This window comes from Empidonax traillii, unplaced genomic scaffold, assembly GCF_003031625.1.
Source record: "Empidonax traillii isolate 1590-97213 ecotype Southwest subspecies unplaced genomic scaffold, ASM303162v1 scaffold570:size522666, whole genome shotgun sequence".
Classification (NCBI taxonomy): domain Eukaryota; kingdom Metazoa; phylum Chordata; class Aves; order Passeriformes; family Tyrannidae; genus Empidonax; species Empidonax traillii.
In genome coordinates, this window is record NW_020955763.1 from 286,933 (window position 1) to 302,384 (window position 15,452).

General features: G+C 48.4%; 1 protein-coding gene across 4 annotated transcripts in view; it reads right to left on the reverse strand.

Annotated features, from left to right (window-relative positions):
* The window catches only part of ARHGEF4 (Rho guanine nucleotide exchange factor 4), a 116,968-nt gene that overhangs the window by 15,215 nt on the left and 86,301 nt on the right, over positions 1-15,452 (reverse strand). The window contains exon 1 of one of the 4 annotated variants that reach the window (XM_027897948.1): positions 13,298-13,845. The exons of 2 other annotated variants lie outside the window; for them this stretch is intronic. The gene's annotated coding sequence lies outside the window, so the exon portion shown is untranslated. Of the gene's footprint in view, positions 1-12,302; positions 13,846-15,452 lie in introns of those variants that run through there. One more of the 4 variants, XM_027897950.1, reaches the window with a different exon arrangement.

Sequence of the window (15,452 nt, forward strand, 5' to 3'; positions counted from 1 at the left end):
AGGCAGAGCACTGATGATGTGAAGGCATTAATACCTCACAGTACCAAGCTGTCACATCTTGGTATCTTGATGAGAAGATAAGAGACCAGGCCTGACACAGCATTAACAGCATGTAGGGCTGATACACCCAGCTCACAGGGGACAGAGCCACACGGTTCTACTCGGAGCCTCTGAAAGCCATGGGGCTGACGGGAGAATCCTCAGCTACTATTTTAATCCATCCATTAATATTATTATCTTAAATTTTCTCTATTCAGCAACAGCCATACTGTGGGTATGATTTCAAAAATACAGAAAGTCGCAAAATGCAGAATCACCAGCCTGGCCACATAGGCACAGGCCAGCAGAAAAGACACCATCAGATAGTTCTTGTGCAAAGCAGTAAATAAAATACACCTGAAATACAGGCCAGGGTCTGCTCAACTGACACCAAACACCATGTGTGTAGGGAGGAATGACCCATATGGAATAAAGCATGAAATAAAGAGCAAAAAAATTTTCCATCTGTGCTTGGGATTGTCTCATTTAATTTAGTACAGCAGCACTTGACATACCTCCATGTATTCAGGCTGAGAGGCTCTGCCTGGTCCCCTCCCTGCCCTGCTCCTGTCTGTGCCTGTCCACCAGGATGGGCAGGGCAGCCCTGGATGCTGAGCAGTGCTCAGTCACCACTGTGGGCAGGGCTCATGTTTCTGCCAGTCCCCAGTGCAGGCTGCACCTTACACTATTATTTTCCACTGTACCCAGTCCAATTCCTAGGCTGATACAGAAATACCAAACACATCCAGCCAAACAGCCCCTTTCCCAGAGCAGGTACTAATTTCCATGGCACAGGAGCACCTACAGTGCAGCAAGCAGAGCTGCCCCTGGCTGGACAGAGAGCGCTGCAGCTTCCTCTCCAGGGGCTGCTGCTACTGAGGGAAAGGGGTCAGGACTCTCCCTATCCCAGGAAGGATAAAACAACAACAGATAAAAGTTTTTCTGCAAAATGTGTCAGAGTGTGGCCCAATCAACCAGCCACACTGCAAGAGCTGCTGAGCTTCCAGAGCAGCACGTATTCCAGGGAATGCTCAGCACTGCCAAGCAGGGCAGCTCCTCGGCTCCACTCACCACAGGTTTTGATCTTTGCAATTAAAGCAAGGCTTGAAAAGCAACTATTCATTTCCATATGAAACAACATTTATGTGCTGGCTTTGTAAGATCAAGGACAACTCAGTACATGTTCTTGAAAAGCCCCAAACCAGTGTCTAGAAGAGAAACATAAGGAGACAGAGAATGCAGACCAGCCACCCCACAGCTGCTTTAGGTCCCGCAGCTGGCAGAGGGGAAAACAAACAGAAATTGGCTTTTTTTCTTTGTTTATGACAACATTTAAGTTTGTAGACAAAAGCGTTTGCAACCCAAAGGCAGCACTAGCAGCGATGCTCTCAAAACCGATGCCAGCTCTGCTGTTGCCCTGGAATTCTGTGCACTCTCAGCCGCTTTCCCCACTGCCTGTGCAGCCCCAGCCTCCCACTCCCTCCCAGAGCAGGCACGTGCTGAGGGCAGGTGCTGGTGAAGGTGCTGGGCCCGGTCCCTCCACGTGCCACAGACAGATGGAGGGGGAGGACTGAATTCTCTCTCCTCCAAGCAGTGTCTGCAGAGAGGCTGCCAAGGAGCAGACACAGCCAGGGCTGTTGCAGGGAGCTGCCCCAAATTAAGTCCATTACATGTGGGCAAACAGACCTGGCATGTCAAGGCCCACATCTGTGGGCTTGTTTGCATTCCAGCTACTCAGCCCCTGTCTGTCTCAGGCTGGACACCTTGACATAATTACCTTGTATGTCCCGGTCTTGTTCTGACAGGAGCTCCAGGCAGTATTAACAGAGATAAAAGATCACAACAGCTTACAGAAGGAGGGATGAAGATGCCTTTAGGAAATATTTATCTTTGAGCTACTCGTTTCTATTTGAATAAAATTTGAATAGCTTTCTCTTGACAATGCCAAGTACACTGGATCATACAGAGCTACAAAATAAACCCAGGAGCATCAAAAGAACTGGGAGAAGGGAAGTTCAGGAATTTCAATAAAATGGAATTTATTTTTCAGCTCTGTGACCCTAAAACAGACATTCCCTGATGAGCACCTGAACCCAAGCCCTTCCTGGTGAGCTGAAATGGTTGCCATGAAGCTGTGCTCCTTGCCTGACCACCCCAGATCTTGTGTATTACAGACTGAAGCTGAACTGGGTCAGCACATCAAACATTTAAGCCCTGCAGCAGTTCTGGCCCCAGAGGCAAAGCCCCCCGTCCCGGCTCCAGCTCCTTCACCAGTCACTCTGCTTCCAGAGCTTCTCCTCTGCCTCTCTCATGCAAAGCAAAGGAGTGAAGCACTTGCTCCAAAGTAGTGCTTCATTCACACAAATACTTATTTTCTCTGAAAGTGGGCAGAAGCCAGCTGGCCTCTGCCTTGAACCAAACCCACGGGATAGTTTTCAAATTGTCCTGACAGCTTGCTCTTGCTTCCTCTCAAAACTTTTAGCTTCACTGTCTAATGATGGACAACAGAGGTTAAATTTATCTTGCAGAGCTTCTGTCATCTGAGCAGCAGGCACTGAGTCTGAACGAGTTATCTTGGTTGTCTTTTTGGAGCATCTCCCCTCCGTGGGGAGAGACAGGCACCCCAGGGAGGGTTCATCTTCAGCATCTATCTCAGCATGATGAGATAACCAAGCCCCTGGGGTTCTTGTCTCCCTTCACTGCCAGGCAGGAATTTGGGCTAGCTGTGCTAGACTAGACTTGCTGCCTGGCTCCAGGGTGCCAGAACCACTGACACAACTCTGCAGCCACTGCAAACACTTCACTGCTCCTTGCTGCTCCTCTGCCTACATGTCTCAGGGTAACACGAGCCCTCCCTGCCACTGTGACAGCAGGCACGTGTCCCCACGTGGGCAGACGGTCACGTTCATGGCTTCAGAGGACAGACCCACACACTGTGCCCCCAGTCAGGCCGCGCCCTCGGCATTCGTTGCCCTTTTGCCTCCAGTGTCAGCTGCATATTTTTCAGCACAGATTTTTGAGACTGATTAAAGATAGTGGAGGGCTCTCAGGCATTCACCAAACACTGCAGATCTCCATTCAAAATATTTTAATTTGACAGTGATTCTCCTCAGTAAATCTGAGATGCCAGTCAACGAAGATCTTAATCCAGCTAAGTGTGCTACACTGATACTCCACAGGGCTGCTTTTTTAATCAGTGCCTGTAGTTAAACTCCTCATGTGACATCTAGTACAGCTGCCTCCATTTACCAAACATTCAAAATTTGTCATCACAGTTATTTGGTAAGAACTATTTTCCACGAAACCATTCTGACTGGCATTAATTACATTATTCCCTTTTATTTATATCATCTGAGCCCTGATTCCCCCTCAGAAGTGGCTTAAACAGATGGGAAGAGGAGGAGGGTCCCCCACAGCAGGCAAGGAGAAGCTTTGAGAGCTCTCTTTCTGGAGTGCTGCAGGAGGAGGGAAGCAGCCCTCGGGAAGGCAGAGGAGGCAGAGCTGTGCCTCGTGTTATCTGGACCTGCTTGTGCAGAGCACGGCGTGAGGGAGCCTTGCCAGGTGCACGTCCATCTGAATGGCCTTCTTCAAACCCCAGAGTGACACAACAGGTTCTCAGTTCCCCACCTAAGATGTGGGAGCTGATTTTTCTAATGCAAAACAAATCAACTGAAATTGCTTTCAAGCCTTTTACTTTTGCCTGAAATAGCCAGGAAAGCTCTTACAAAAGAGTGGTGATAGGTGGCTAAGGACGATCCTGTCAGTGCCCTCAGCACTCCAACCATCGCTCTCCCGTGACCTGTATAACAAGAGAATCTGCTAACTTGGAGAACTAACATCCTTAAGTTTTGGCATAAGGAAACAACAGGAGCAAAGCCCTTCTCAAACCTCTCAGTACTCCGTGACAGGTTGTCTTTGTATCACATTTTATAGTTGCATGTTGCAGTTGCTGGCAGCACGAGCTGCAAGTAAAGTTGTGAAGTAGCTTCCATTTTAACCTGTCATACAAGTTTCCAGAGGTCACTTGTTTAAACTGCCATAAGACATTTATTTTCTAGTATAAGTGAAACATATTTTCTCTCTCTTTAAACAAGCAGATACAATGCTGAATGGCAGGGTGGAAAATGGCAAATAAAACTCTGTGTGACAAGCAGTAACTACCACAAGTGACTGACTAAATGAGCTGCTCCTCAGGAATGTCTCTGCAGACCCATTTAAGAAAACATCAGCCTTCTCCATCAGGGTCAGAAAGTCCAAATGTCAGGAATGACTCAGAGAGGCAGAGGAGAACCAGGCAAGGCACAAAGAGCATCACAAATCAAACGCGAGAAGAGTTTCTAGGCCAGTACAATCTGAACAGACCTTGGAGCTGCAACAGAGACAGGTGGATGGAGGATGGCCATGAGCTGAAGGCTTACAAAGAGGTTATTCTTAAGGCAAGGCCGCTGGGAGCCCAGTGAAATCACTGGGCAAGAAGTTTGGTACAAAAGCAGTACCTTTTCCCTGTGGTCCATAATCAAGCTGTGCCACAGGGAGCCCCACAGCCAAACAGAGATGCTTTAAAAAGAGAATAAGCAAATGTAGGTCCTTCAGGGCCCTTTAAACACACCCTATCTGGATACAGCCCATCAAGGACCTTAAACACAAGGGAAAGAGCCAGGACACACTTGCCTCTATTCCTGAGCAGTTACCCAAGTCACAGGTGAAAGTGTTTCTGGCTGGCCCTGCAGACCTGGCCTTGGGACATTAGGGTAGTAAAAAACACAAAAGGAAAGAAATGTTGACTAATATGAAAACATTAACAGATACATTCCATGGGGTACAGCAACACCCTCATTCAAGTGAAAACTTAGCAATTGCCAGCAGTAATTACAGGGACACTAGGATGTCCCCTGGGGTAGTGCTGTCATCCTCCAGGCTGGAAATCCTCAGAACTTTTTTCCACACGGCTTTGACATAACAGATCCCACACACCTCATCCTACTGACACAGCGCTCCCTGGAGGAGCCATTCTCCCTCACCACATGGATGTCTGACTCCTGACATTCTTCCCCCCACCCAAAAAAAAAAGGAAGGATGAAAGTTTGCCTAGGGAAACCTGGCTGTTCAGACACTGCATGGGAGAAAGAGTCCCTGGACACAGCTCACAGGAGTGGGTATGTGCTACATCCTCACTCAAAACATTCAGAAAGGACTTTGCACCCAAGAGCTCAAAGGACCTCAAAACCTCCTTAAAGGCAGAGAACTTAAGTCATTCCAAAGCTCTAAATCAGCTTAAACAGCTTAAACTCATCGAAGGCCCTACAGTGTTTTAAGCATTTTAAACCCATCTAAAGCCTTAAAGTGGCTTAAGGAGCTTGAAATACTCTAAGGTTTAAAAGTGGTTTAAGAATCTCTAACTTTTGGCCAACCTCCTCCTCATACCTCCCCCAGCTGAGGCACCCATCACTCCAGGGTTAAGGCAGCATCCAAGTGCCACAGTCCCATTTACCCCAAACAGCCCAGATGCAGCTGTAACAGCATCTGGAAATTATCCACACACTCTTCTCCTGCTTTCTTTGGTTTCAAAGACTGGAAAGGAGCAAGGCCTGGAGTTGAACTCTCAGGTTTGAACAAGACTCTGACCTAGGGCTCTCATATCTACAAAGTTTGTATCTTCTGGTTCCAGCTTGGCTGTAGATAAAAACCATGTCAGACTGCTTGATTCCCCTGTTCACCTCACCAAGAGCTCTGAAGTCCACAGTGACTGCAGAGGATGAAGCGAACCTGGTTAACACATTTTTGCATTTTCTGATGCCCTGATTTTAACCGTACAACTTGGGAATGGAAAAAGCCCAGGATGTTTCTGGGTGGCTGTTCTCACATTCAAGAGTGATTGCTCTTGCATCTTCTTTCCACTACCACTTCTCAGACTCACAAATAGAAACTATACTCTTTGGAAAATTTTATTTAATGCTACATTAACACATTGCTACATCATTTATTCTTTCCCCATTCTCCTCTTGCTGCTGCTGCAACATCACCCCTCCTCTCTGCACTCCCATCAGCACATCCCCCTGGGATATTTCCTATCCTCTTCCTTCTCTGCAAGATAGCTCCTAATTTCACTGCCCCTCCCATGACTTAATTTTGCAATCTTTCCTTTCTACCTCCTTTTTTGCCTTGTCTTTCACCATTATTTCTTTGGACAAATGAGAATTATACTTTACAGATCCCTCAGGACAACGTACCCAAAACAGTTCAGCTGCAACTCATATGACACAGGGATTTATTGAGGATAAATGCTGCATCCTTACTTCTTGCAGAAGGAAAGGAAAAGGAACCATGAGCTCTCTGCCCCCTGATTGACTGTTGCTATGCCCTTCCCCCAAAAGATACAGCAAGCTATAGCTTGAAGGCAAATTAATCTAAATTTGTTTTACAAATAAGGTTAAAGAAAACATTTTAAAGCAGATACAAACTGCATTGCCAGCATTGCCAGCAAACCTCTCTGAATCATCAAAAGGTCAGCATCTCTTTGGGCTCACAGTGGGCAGTAAGCCAGAAACACAGAGCACGGCTTTCCTTTTCATGTGTGTGCATGATTTAATTTTAATGGAACACACTGAAATGATTTTTATTGCTCCCATCTCCTGTGAAAACATCTCCCTTGGACTAAACTGCCAAAGTCTGTGCATCACTTGTAGGTGCTGGCAGACATGCTGGGCCAACAGGGATTGTTTATCCATTTCCATGGCGTGGCTCAAAGATGGTCTCTCTGCCCCCAAAGAACCATGCACAGTTTAGTATCCATTTCTTTTCTTCACCTCCTCCTGAAAGAGAAACCCTGCAGGGTTTTGGGGACCCAAAACTTATGATTTCCATCCCCCTTGCCCCTTTCTGGTGATTTCTTTCCCAGCACACACACACTGGGTTAGATCCTTTCCTCACTGAACTGCTGTCTTTGAAAATGGGGCAGAGGAAAATCTGAATAACAGATAGAGAAGAGGAAGAGAACAAAAAAAAAAAACATTGATAATGTCTCACTGTCAGGCAAAGGAGGCTGCCTAAGCCTTTGTTTTTGGTTAGCATCTGTAAATATAAAAATGAGTCATTTCTTCCAGCCATGTACACTTACAAAAAAAAAAAAAAAGAAACAACCTTTTCCTATTGCAAGTGTCCTGTGCTAGGTAAAGAAGATTGGTTCAGGAAGCAGCAGGTTCCTGGGATCTTCTGAGCCCCTGTGCTACCATCCTTTTAAATATATCCACTTTATTCATTTGTCTCACATTCACAACATCTGGAGGAAGAGACTTAATGGCCCAAACAAAGCTAAGGCCTCAAACCAGAACCACATCTCCATTTCCATGACCACCTTGCAAACAAGCCCTCTAACTGTGGAAGACCAAAGCACCTGCTGCTCTTCCCGCAGGACATGGCTCCTCTAGCCCAAGGAGGACAAGATCACACATCTCCTGTTCTGCACAGGCTCTCCCTCCAGTTGCCCTGACTCCCTGCACAGCCCTCCCATACTGGTCACGGGTTTTTCAGCGGCAAAGCAGTTTTGTAGAGGCAGCTCAGTGCAGAGCACGCTCTGGTAGGTCAGGCAGTGATGGGTTATTGCCATTCCCAACACTCCTCTCTTGGCACCCAGTGCAAATCTTCTCACCACATAATTTGATAATGCTTACTTTAACAAGTCTTGACTGCTGAGCACTACAGGTGAGAACTGGGATGCTAAAAATACTAAGTCATAACTCATTAGGAGCCTGTCTCAATCTCCTGCTGGAACTATTTCATTTGGTGAGGTGAGGAAAGCTGTGTTAGGCTGCTGCTGAGAGATCCCGGTGTGGCTCTGTGGATTCCCACCTGATGCCTACACACAGTGTTTGTATTTCCACAGAAAGTTTGGCACAACTCTGCAGAGACTCAACATGCCAAGACTGGACAAGATTACAGTTCAAAACAACCACAAGCAACCAAACCCTGCTCTAGTGTGCTGTTCAGAGCCACATTGCCAGGAAGGTTATAGACACTGGAGCTATAAATAACACTGAGGTACTGCCCGCGCACAGTGGTCACTACAAATCAGCACAGCTTAGCAGAAGATAACGCGCTAATTCCACTCTTGTGTTGATATCCCTAATGGTGCAATTCTGAACAAGCACAAGATTCTTCAGTGTGGGTGCCAAGGGGGTTTGCTCCATGCCCCGTGTCCCCTTGGCTTTGTCCAGCAGCCTGCTCTGGACAGGAACTGCTGTGGGAAGGATGGAGGGGCTGAAGGCAGCTCCTGTTCCTCCAGGTGCTGGAGGTTCTACTTGCTCTGCCACCAAGGGACAGCAGAGATTCAGTGCCCGGTGTGAAGCTGGTACTCTCTGGAGGGGAAAGCGTGCTGGAAGTGGCTGTGCTAGGGTCCCTCACCCTGGAAGGGGCAGGGGAAGACATGGGACCTTGGTGCTGCAGTGGGATGTGTGGGACCAGAGCCCAACACCAGGCCCTTGTTCCAGAGGGGCCAGATCTGCTGGGCAGCTGCAATGGAGAGCAAACTGCCCAGTTCCCTCTCCGAGGTCCTTCACACCTGACTGACCCCTCTGCTGAAAGGCTGATCAACATCCTCTTGGTACTTGGGGAGACATATTTCTTGTAGCATCTCCAGCACAGCTGAGCTATCACACTTACCAACTACAAATGCAGAAAGCCTGCACGCCCATGACAGGACAGAGGCAGGGCCACACTACCCCTTTGAGTCCCATTTGTGCCACTGCCAAAAGCAGACACAGAGTGGGTGCACTATATGTGCCAACCACAATCATGCCTGGAGTAATACCAGCCAAAGAACAAAGACTCATATAAGACATAATTTTATTCCAGAGTTTCCAGCACATTCTGTAGTTAACAAGGCCAGTGACACAGCATCAATAACAAGTACTCCCCGTCTTGAGATCTTTCCTTAACCTGTGTAATGGGACTTCTTTTGCTGTTTTTTTTCCCCTTTAAACAAAAACACTGGAAGCATTAATTAAAAGTAATTGTTGATGGTATCATTCTAAGTGCTTACTCTGTTTCTTATCTGGCCAGCTCATGCCTTGGATTCCAAGAATAAATCACAAAGACAGCAGATACCACATATCACCACAGAAATGAGTTTAGCCTGGGAGAACAAATTAAGCAAAGATAAAATCTAAAGCCCAGATCTCCCTTCGGAAATGATGTCTTGGTCTCACTCCTGTTCACAGATGCTCTTTGCTCTCAAAGCAGAGCAGCAGCAGCAGAGCAAAGCTCTTGCCTTTTAAGCGTTCTGGTGAACTTGCCCCACCCAGGGGCAACACAGACTCCCCACGGGGAGGGGGGTCGGGGCAGCAGCTCCTGCCCTGTCCCTGCACGGTCCCTCCTCACTCAGCTGGGGCACAGAGGGGAAGGGGGGAGGCACAGCCCACCCAGCACCCAGGGAGGAGCAGCAGGACTTGTGCAGTGGCTACACAAGGGCCCAGATGCCATGACCTGCTCTGCAGCAGCAGCAGAGCACAGCAGGCACCCCAACTGCTTTGCAGAGAGGCAGGGACTGTGCTGCTCCCCCCGGGGCTGTGTCCCCAGTGCTATGGCAGAGTCTGATGTTCAGATGATTGCAGGGAAGGCAATCAGAGCCCCCCTGCAGAGCACCCAGCTCGTGTCAAACAAGTGTGCTGAGAGCAAACTGAAAAACACAACAGAGATGTCAGAGGCTTCTCCTTCCCCACCATCCTTCTATCAGCATCTACAGCTCCTGCACATGGTTCAGGGATCCTTCATCTCTTTTTTTCCTGGGCTTTATCGGCCATCACAGCTTCTTCAGCCAAGATGTGAGACAAGGCTTGAATGAGTCACAACTAATATCAGCCTGATTAACACTTACACGTCATCTGCAGCTTCCAGCTGAATGTGTACAGCAGTAGGGGAAGCTCAGGATGGGGACAAACGCTGGGTTCCCCATAACAAGACTCGACACAGATACTTCAGGAATAGTCATGTATCAAGAACCTAGACAGATCTTAGAAAGAGCAAATTAAAATTCACCCAACATTACGTATCAAGAGGAAAAGTATTCCCAGGCTCTTAGCAACCAGCGTTAACACCTGTGGCAGGCAGTGTTGTAACTCATATTTCCAAAGGGTACTCTGTAATCTTGCTATTTTTCTGCTCAGAATTCTTAAATGCAAGAACAGTCCTACCAGTTTTGCTCCCAGCTGTTCTGGTATGAGCAATCTGGTGAAATAGCCTTAAGCAGGACTGATGCAAATTGCCCCAAGCAGGGAAGGGGGAGGCAATTTCACCAGAGGTCCCATTATTTTTTTCCTGTAACATACTTTTCTTCCTCACTGTCCTGGACTCCCCACAGGCCTTGAGAAAAACAGTTCTTTGCTTTAGTTCTCTAGCAGCAGGCAGCCGAGGAAGGTTCCAGCCCTTTCCATCAACAACTACAACGCTTCCCAGAGAGGAGACTGGCCCTGTAGGAAGCAGTGTGGCAGGTCTGTACCTCAGAAGCATCAAACTCACATCATTCCTGAGCCTTCCATTTTCTTTCCAGTATCAGCAGTGAGCATTTCGGGGCGCCGGATCAGCTGTTACAGGACACTCCTCCCACTCCCATTACACGCACTGGCTGCTGCTGCACAAGCTTTGATGTGTCACAGCAGCAAAGGCAAACGGCTCTGGCTCCCACAGCCACAGCCCCTGCAGTTGGGCAGAGCAGAGGGAGTTTTTTGGGAACAAGGACACTGTAACAGGTGTTGTGTAGGTGTGGCAAGTGGACCAGAGGGAGAAGGGGAGGACGAGGTTGCAGTGTTGTGGGAGCTGTGCCTGCCCTGGGACAGGGTTTGGTATTCACCAGGTTTGGTATTCAATCCCCTCCAAACCAGAAGAGCCCTTCAGTGACTGCAGGAACAGGGTGTCCCCAAACTGAGCAGGCAGCAGGGGGTGAATGACTTCATCACCACGATCAGCTCCAGCTAATCAATTCGGCGGGACACTAAATAAAAAGTTTCTGGAGAACTTCCCTGACGTACCTTCTTATGCAGAGCGAAACAGGGAGCTACAGTCTGCAGTTCAGTGACAAAAGCCACCCAAGGAGCATTTCAGCGACATGGCACTGAGCTAAACAAGAACATGAGTCATTTTGTGATCTAGGATCAGTCTGGGCTGGCAGACATTTGTGCTCAGCTTACCAGCTGCCCCACATGGCTCCTACATGTTGAGCCAAACACTGGGATTATGAATGGAGCCAATCTACCAGATGCTCCTCAGAGCTCTGTGTGTGTGTGTGCAGGCCCTGTGAGTAACTGCAGTTCTCATCTAACATCAGATTTTTTTGCACTATTTCAAGATACGGAACAGACAGCAACAACTGACAATTCAAACACAGTGCAGGGGCTGCCATGATGCTGAGGCCTCTTACTGCTCCCACTAAACAAGGGGCAAGAGTTTCTGAACCTCAAGCACTTTCAGAGCCTGCTCAAACCTTATGCAAGATCTGCCCTCACAAGCAGCAGCCAAAAGCTTTCTGTCACTGACACCTACGAATCCCAAGCCATACTTTGGTCCCTCATCTGTCACTTAAAGACTGAGGTATACATTCACATCATTCACCTGTCCTTTTCAATAACCAATCTTTTTTTCCACCTTATGCCATTAAGTTCTGGTTCCAGCTGTAACTAAGATCACAGGTAAAGTTTTGAGGTGAGAGAAATCAGATTTGTTTGTTGAAAGCCAGTGTTGTGTGCTGCAGCTTTGGTTTTGGTTTTTTCTTAATGGTAACTTCAGAAAACAACATAGACTGGATGGTTCCAGTGGCTGTTTATCACAGTGTCTAGATAATAAAGTTAATAGTTTGAGATTTTTAACAATTCAAAACAGTTCATGTAGGTAAGAGATTCTCAGAGAACTGCTGGGAGCTGGGGCCTACAGCTGCCCCACATCCAGCACTGCAGGAGAGTCTCCTCTCTTAGGGAAAAGGATGCTCTGCAGTTCAGGTGTAACAGAAAAGAGCTCAGCAAGTACAGATTCCATATTTTTGTGTGCTGAAGTGACGTGGTTTTGTACAACACTAATGTATTACACAATCACATAAATAACTGGTACAGAGTACATCACTCATGATGACAGAGACAACATCACCATCTAGCCTTTCTCAACACCAGACCAGACTCCAAGGGCCATAAATATTCAGGTCTGAAAGGACTGCAGTAGCTTCAACCATTAGCCAGCAAATGCACTGCCCTCGTGAAAGCTGTACTTAAACTGCAGATTACCTAACACACAAAATGAAGGATCCTGCTGAATTTTAAAAGCTTGAATATTTTCCAGTCTCCAGCACAAATGCAAGCAGCATCATTAAGAACAGTGCACCATGGCTTCCTTTCCAGTCTGTCTTCCTCTGGGAATTGGTCTCCTTCAGTGCCATCGAGTAGAGGGTTGCTCCATTGAGGTGCCAGTGCCAAGTCTGGAAGTGCTGTGCTGGACAGGGCTGCTGGTAACACATCATGGAGGTGAGCAGGCCCAGAGGGGACACGCTGCTTTGCTGCCCTTCCCTCCTCACAGCCTACAAGAGTGGTCCTTGAGTCGCTCCCCCGCCGGGCACGGCTGCCACTGGCCCGTGAGAAACGAGTGGCCTGCAAGCAGTGTCCTGTGCTGTGGCTGTGCCAGCCATCTTGATACACAGAGCTGATAAGCACTGAGGTATAATAAAGGAAATGGGATTAAAGCCAACAAAACACTCCTTCCACACTGCTGCAGTGTTTATTCAGCCAGAATTCCTGATGAACTCTATTAATCAATCTCTTTGGCTAATTGGGCATTACTCAGGCCACTGCACAGCACAGTGTTCGCAGTGACAGAGCAGCAGAGGCATTACAGGCTTCAGCTTTTTACAGCAGGTGTTTACATGTAGCAGGTCCTTGTGTAAGGGCTCCTTATAGGACAACTGTCCCTCTGCAAACAAAGCAGCGGCACTTTGGGCTTCTCCAGGGCTGGGAAGTGCTACGTACAGGCACAGTATCGTCATCGTAAGGAATCAAGGCTGGTTAGTGCCACGGGTACGATTAAGCAGGTTGGCTCCGTTACCTCTTTCCCTTTCTCTTGTTTAACTGTGATCCAAACCGCAAGGCACAAGTGATGACAGCAGGAGAGTGAGGGGAGCAGGGTGGGGAAGGGAGTGATGATTAAAAAACAAGGAAGGGTTGCTCTGAGACACACAGTTACCGTAACAGCAGACAAGCAGACCAGAGGCAGACAACGACAAGCTGACCTGCTGATTTGTTGCCCAGTCCTGGAAACCCCCATGCACCACACCACTACCGGCAGTCCTCCTTCAGTGAAATGCCAAAAGAAACATCAGCACCACGTTGACGATGATGAGGAAGAGCAGGATGACAAAGACCACTACCCGCTGGGTCTCCGGGTTCATGTTGCAGCGGAGGAAAGTGTGAAGCGCACTCCATTTGTGTCTGCTTCGGTCGGGGACCTTTGCCATGGCTTCAGCCCCCAGGGGAAAAAAAAACAAAAAAAAACCAAAAAAAACCAACCAGAAAAGCTTAAGTGCCTGCTGTACAGCCGGGGGGCACGGATGGGGCAGAGGGCTGTGAACAAAAGCTGCCTGCAGCTCTCAGAGGCGGGAGTCTGAAGGGCTCGGCACGGCCATTGCTGGTCCCGCACAGCACATGTGCCAAACGCCCCCTTAGCTCAGGGGGAGCCGGTCAGCGCGTCCATCCCTGCTGAGGGAGCCGTCGCCATGGCTCTGGCAGCAGGAAGACACTGAATTCCTTCTGGCAGGACGCGGAGCGTGCCGGAGCACTGCAATCCGGCTGCGATATTGGCTTTCCAGAGAGCGGCTCCGCTATTTGCTGGGCGCCGTCTCCAGGATACACGAGGCCTTAGCAACGCGGAGCGCAGCCGTGCGGGGTGCAGGGGAGGCTCTTAAGGAGGGTCAGCACTGGATTAGGCGGCTGCTTTTTTAAATCCTTCCACCCGCACTAAGATGTGCCAGCAATAGAGAGACCAGCCCTGCCAGAAGCAAATCCCCAGCTCCGGGTGGGGCTGGGAAGAGCCGGCCGTGGGAGAGGGCCGGGCTCGGCGAGGGCACACACGGCTTCCCACACACCTGAGGGAGCAACAAGTGCGGGGAGAACGGAGGTGCAGCCCTGTGACCGGGGGACCAGGAGAAGCGGCTCCTGCTGGACTCCACCATCCACTTCCTGGCAGGATCCTGGAGCCAGAATGTCTAAAGGACTTGGCTCCCTCTGCCAACACCTCCGTGGGCCTGAGTCACTGAAACCTCAAATCTCCGCAACCAGAAAACCTCCATTCAGCTCTACAGAGCCCTTTTGTGAACTTGACTTTTGCTGATGGACTGCAAAGTTCCCCAAGCATCAGTCTGCCTGGGATGCACTCAAGGTGCCCCAGCCAAGCATAGCTCCTACCCGGGTCGGATCAGGAGCAGGATGAAAAGGAAAGGCAGGGATAGACTTTGGAGAGCTCTTTGATTACAGCCTTTTTCTTTCCTCTAGCCAGCAAGGTAGAGACCACCTCTTACTCAAAAGCCAGCAGCAAAAGCACTCCCCAGGAGAGGAAAAGAAGGACACCATATTTAAGTCCTTAAATGACAGGAGGCAATTTCACATCTTCCAGTTCTCACACGCTTACCCCACACATTCCCCCCCGTGAAACTGAGAAATCTGAATCCAGCCATGCAGCACCTGGAGCTAGGGGCTAGACAATAGTGCAGATAATGCATGGAGCTGCAGATACTCCATGGAGGATGGAATTATCCAAGAGGATGACTCTGCACTTTACACAACAGTTTCAAACATGGAAAAAAAGAAAAAAAATCCCCAAACCCAACATATGTCTATATAGACACACACGTTCCTAGAAGAAGGAGCCAGAAGTCATGGTTCTTCCCCTAAACACCTATGGTGGCACCCATCTCTGGGAAGGGCAGTGAGGGAGCAGCCACACGATGTGGGTACAGACAGAATGCTCTCAGCTGCTCTCACAATGCAGAGAATGCACTAAAAAAAGCTGCCTTTTTTCAGGTGTTAGCACATCAATGCCCATAATGTTTCTTGGGGATCTGTACATCTCCTGTCGGTATCCTGGAACACAGCAGGTGAGAGATTTAAAAGGGGAAATGTTTTAAGAGTTATGGGTACTGGTACTTTTCTTTGATTTTGAAGTTTTTCTCCAAATTGTGCTAACCTCAGCAGGGGCCATAGAGAAAGGGCTAAGCAGTCAATACTTCCACTGTCTCCTTATGTTTCTGCACTGTTTAAGACAGCTGTCTTTCTTAGGCATCATAAAATCAAGTCTAGCATTATGCCAGTTTCTGGTTTCTGAACGTAAAGATCCTGCAAATCTCATTGTCTCTAGCTTAAACATGGCACAAGGAGAATAATGTGTAGGAC